Source organism: Nicotiana sylvestris, chromosome 7 (genome assembly GCF_000393655.2).
Source record: "Nicotiana sylvestris chromosome 7, ASM39365v2, whole genome shotgun sequence".
Classification (NCBI taxonomy): Eukaryota; Viridiplantae; Streptophyta; class Magnoliopsida; order Solanales; family Solanaceae; genus Nicotiana; species Nicotiana sylvestris.
The window spans coordinates 141,753,103-141,758,596 of NC_091063.1; the positions used below are offsets into that span (position 1 = coordinate 141,753,103).

General features: G+C 42.8%; 1 non-coding gene across 1 annotated transcript; it reads right to left on the reverse strand.

Moving 5' to 3' along the window:
* Positions 1–1,078: 1,078 nt before the first annotated feature.
* Positions 1,079–1,185, reverse strand: LOC138874232 (small nucleolar RNA R71). Its single transcript, XR_011401276.1, has one exon. It is a non-coding gene; the product is annotated as a small nucleolar RNA R71 (small nucleolar RNA).
* Between the last annotated feature and the right edge of the window lie 4,309 nt (positions 1,186–5,494).

Below are 5,494 nucleotides of genomic sequence, written 5' to 3' on the forward strand. Positions count from 1 at the left end.
ACGATAACACATAGCTCATAATCCTCATAGAGTATTACGGCGAGATTATAGCAAAAGAGTTAAAGCCTAAACTAGCAATTGGGGAAATCAATACCCTAGACCTTTTTACCATTGAATTATCTTTGATTTAGCATATTGTTATATTTAATATCATTTGAAGTAGTTAAACAAAAACCCAATCTTTATTGATATGAATTTTGCATCTGGAAATTATTTGAGTTGATAATAGCATTGCCAAGAGCTGTAATAGATAGGTTAGTTCCCTGAGGATTCGACTCAGGACTTAAAACCGGATTATATTTTCAACGACTGCTTTGTGTTTTAGAAGGCATAGTTGGGCGTGATCAAATTTTGGCGTTGTTGCCGGGGAATTAACGGTGTTATTTAACTTAGAAGTAGTGCCTGAATTATTAGTTTAGATCAATTTTCTAAGGTGTTAAACAATTTTTTCCATTGAAATTCTCACGTTTGAACTCTTATGGGATTCATGTGTTTGCCTAGAAATTCTTCGAGGACTGGCGAACTGCTTGAAGGACTCTCAGACCTTGAGAAAACATTCAAGGCATTGAACCGTGCCAACAAGAAGAAAAAACAATCACAACAAACACACCAACTTGAAATTGACATGGGTGACGTAAATAACGTCAATGGAAACATCAGGGATGAGCCAGCTGACATAAACATCAGAGTGGTGGCACCTCTTGTGCCAGAAGCTGCACTTTATAACTGGGCACAACCAACAGCTAACAACCTAGCCACTGCCATTGTTGTGCCCCCAATACAAGCGGAGACATTCCAGATCATCAACAACATGATGCATCTTCTACAGAATAAAGGATTGTTCTCCGGGTCATACATTGAAGATCCTCAACAACACTTGAAAATTTTTTTGTCGATTTGTGTGACCCAAAGGCAGCTAAATGTGACCCCAAAAGCTATCAAGATGTTACTGTTCCCGTTCTCTGTAACTGGGGAAGCTCAGACTTGGCTAAATTCGCTCCCAATAAATTCCATTGTCACCTGGGAGGAATTAGTCAAGCAGTTGTTGAACAAGTTTTACCCGCCCAACAAGACTGCAAGACAGATTGATGAGATATTGCAATACAAGCAGCAGCCTACTGAGACCTTGCAGGAAACTTGGGAAAGATTCAAAGGGATGCTAGTGAAGTGTCCCCACCATGGTATTCCAGACCAGATGCTTGGCCAGAGATTTTACATGGGGTTAGCAGACAATCTAAAGGCCAATGTAGATGCTTCAGCTGGGGGTGCATTTTTGAGTAAGACATTCACCGAGTGTAAAATCCTTCTTGACAAGATGTCCCAGAATTTGGGGTGGATGACGAGAGGTACAACACTGGCACCAATAGTGCATTCAGTTCCTCTTGACCAAAATAATTCGCATGCAGAGAACATAGCCACACTCATGACTCAAATGAGTATATTGACAAAGAAGATTGATGAGATGGGTACAAATCAAGTGCATATTGTTGACACAACAAATGGAGGACTGTGTACACCTTGCATTAATCAGTCTTATGTGTGTTCATGGAGTGGAGAAGGTGATAACCAAGGGTTAAGAGAGGATATGAATTATATCAACAACTTTGGGGGTCAGAGACAAGGAGGACAGCAGTAGAGACCCGCACCCAATCAGCAGTACAGATCAAACATGCCACAACCTGGAGGGATGCAGCCCCAAGGCCAAATGGTGCCATATCAGAGACAACAGGGCTATCCACAGCAAAACCAGCAACAGTTGGCATATCAGCCACCTCCTCAGTAGTAAGATAACAACATGGTAGAGATCAGGGGTGTGCTTAAACAACTCATTGGAACAAATGGTAAGATGCAGGAAAATTTGGTAGTGCATGACTCAGCGATAAAGAACATTGAAACTCAATTAGGGCAGTTGTCCATGGCCTTAAACAACTGCCCCCAGGGAGCATTGCCAGCAGACATAAACATTAACCCCAAGGAGCAAAACCCGAATCAGTTGATGTAAGTAAGTCTTCGGAATGAGAGAGATTTAGACAAGGAGCAAGAAGTTGCACAATCCAGCAAAGAGACTATGCCAGCCACTCCAGTTCCATTAGAGGTAGATGAATCAGCAGAACTTACTAAAGTGGTGGTTGAACAGGTTCAGAATGATAAGGGTAAGGCTAAGGAGAGTGAACAAGCTGCAGAACAGGTGGTACCTCTTGTGCCGCAGAACCCCAACAGAGAGAAGCCAGCAAGCAGTGCACAAAGGGTTATACCTGCACCATTCCCTCAGAGACTGGTAAAATAAAAGAAGGAAGATCAATACAGGAAATTCATAGAGATGCTTCATCAGATTCAATTATATATTCCTCTGATGGATGCTTTGAGGGAGATGCCAGGCTATGCAAAGATGATGAAGGACCTAATGTCACAAAAATTTGACTTGCAGGACCTATCCATAGTAATTCTAACACAGACTTGCAGTGCAGTAGTGAAAAGACCTATGGCTCAAAAGATGTCTGACCCAGGTAACTTCACTATTCCATGCACTATTGGGAGTTATACCTTTACAAAGGCATTATGTGACTTAGGAGCCAGCATAAACTTGATGTCTCTGGCCATATATACCAAACTGGGCATTAGCAGAGCTAGAATGACTTCGATGCTTTTGCAACTGGCTGACCGCACAGTTAAAAGGCTGACAGGGATTCTTGATGATGTGTTGGTACAAGTGGGGAAGTTTGTATTCCCTGCAGACTTTGTTATTCTGGATTTCTAGGTAGATGATGAGATACCCATCATTCTGGAGAGGCCATTCCTAGCCACTGGGAGAGCATTGATCAATTGTGAAAGTGGGGAATTAAAAATGAGATTGAACGATGAAGAAGTTATATTCAACGTTCAGCAATCCATGAGGAAACCCAGTAAATATGCTAATTGCTCCCTAGTGGAGGTAGTGGATGTGATCCTGCACGAAGATGATGAGACCCTGACTGCTACCGATCCATTGGGGGCTTGCCTGACAAATTTAGAGGAGATGGATGGTGAAGGGTTGGCAGAGTGGGTCATGGCACTCGAAGGCCAAGGATTCTGGAAGAAAGAACCTCAGTTTGAGTCCCTTGAGTTAGAAAAGAGGGCTACACCACTGGCAAAACCATCAATAGAGGAACCACCCAAACTGGAGTTGAAACTACTCCCAACTCACCTCAGGTACGTTTTCTTAGGGCCTGATTCTACTTTACCTGTTATTATATCATCCGGTTTGCTAGATGTGTAGGTAGAGCAACTCCTACAGGTGTTACAGGAATGTAAGACTGCCATTGGTTGGACCATGACGGACATAAAGGGTATCAGCCCAGCTTTTTGTATGCACAAGATTCTCTTGGAAGAAGGGCACAAACTTTCTAGAGAACATCAACGAAGGCTGAACCCAAATATGAAAGAGGTGGTGAAGAAGGAAGTGATCAAATGGTTAGATACTGGTATCATATTTCCTATCTCTGACAGCAATTGGGTCAGCCTTGTTCAGTGTGTGCCGAAAAAGGGAGGAATGACGGTAGTACAAAATGAGAATAACGAGTTGATCTCGATTCGTATAGTCACGGGATGGCGGATTTGCATGGATTACCGGAAACTGAACACAGCCACCCGGAAGGATCATGTTCCCTTGCCATTCATTGACCAAATGTTGGACAGGTTGGTTGTGCGATCTCACTTCTGTTTCTTGAATGGATATTCGGGGTATAATCAGATCTCAATCGCCCCCGAAGATAGAGAGAAAACATCATTCAACTGTCTGTATAGCATCTTCGCCTTTCGGAGAATGCCTTTTGGGCTTTGTAATGCACCGGCAACATTTCAATGGTGTATGTTAGCCATTTTCACAAACATGGTTGAGGACATTATGGAGGTATTTATGGATGATTTCTCTGTGGTGGGGGATTCATTCGAGGACTGTCTTCACAACTTAAGAAGAGTGCTCAAAAGATGTGTGGAGACAAATTTAGTGATGAACAGGGAAAAGTGCCATTTTATGGTACAAGAAGGGTAGTCTTGGGGCATCAAGTGTCTAGTAAGGGAGTCGAGGTTGACCATGCTAAGGTTGACGTGATTGAGAAGACTTCAGTCAAGGTAGTGAGAAGTTTCCTTGGGCATGCCGGGTTCTATAGGCGATTTATAAAAGATTTCTCTAAGATTGCTAACCCTTTATGCAAACTCCTTGAAAAGGATCAGCCCTTTGTGTTTTCTAATGATTGTGGTTGGCATTTGAGGAGCTGAAAAAGAGATTGGTGACTGCACCCATCATTGTTGCACCCAACTGGGAGCAACCGTTCGAGCTCATATGCGACGCAAGTGACTATGTTATAGGAGCAGTCTTGGGGCAGCAAAAGGATAAATTGATGCACCCGATTTACTATGCAAGCAGAACGATAAGCGGTGCACAACTCAATTACACCGTGACGGAAAAGGAGATATTGGCTATCATTTTTGCATTCGACAAATTCAGGTCATACTTGATTGGCTCAAAAGTTATTGTTCATACTGACCATGCAACAATTAGGTACCTGATAGAAAAGAATGAGTCAAAGCCACGCTTGATTCACTAGGTTCTTTTGCTACAAGAATTTGATATGGAGATCCGTGACAGAAAGGGGATAGAGAACCAAGTAGCTGACCACCTCTCAAGGTTGGAAGGAGCTGAAAAGAAGGTAGAGGTTGAGGATATAACAGAGACATTCCGGATGAACAGTTACTAGCAATGATAATGGAGGTGGCACCGTGGTATGCTGATATTGCTAATTATTTAGCAAGTGGTATTGTACCTTATGAACTCTCCTCAATTCAAAAGAAAAAGTTCTTTCGTGATTGTCGGTATTATTATTGGGATAAACCTCTACTATTTAAAATATATGTAGATAACATGATCGGGAGGTGTATCCCCGAGAAAGATCAACATTCTGTTTTGCAGGCTTGCCATGCTTCACCATATGGTGGACACTTTGGAGGAATTTGGACAGCAGCTAAGGTGTTGGAGTCGGGTTTGTATTGGCCAACTCTGTTCAAGGATGTCCACGCTTGGATCAAAAGTTGCGATGAATGACAAAGGACATGCAACATATCTCGCCGACACGAGATGCCAATGACCACAATTCAGGAGGTGGAGGTTTTTGACATGTGGGGGATCGGCTTCATGGGGCCATTTGTCAGCTCATATGGTAACAAGTACATATTAGTAGCAGTTGACTATGTCTCCAAGTGGGTCGAAGCAGTGGCTCTCCCAACTAATGATGCAAAAGGGGTAACATGCTTTCTAAAGAAGAACATCTTCACACGTTTTGGCACCCCGAGAGCTATAATCAGTGATGGCGGAACCCATTTTTGCAATAGAGCGTTCGCGTGGCTATTGGAAAAGTATGGAGTTCATCATAAAGTGACCACCCCGTACCACCCACAGTCGAGCGGTCAAGTTAAAGTGTCCAACAGGGAAATTAAAAGTGTTCTTACGAAAACAGTG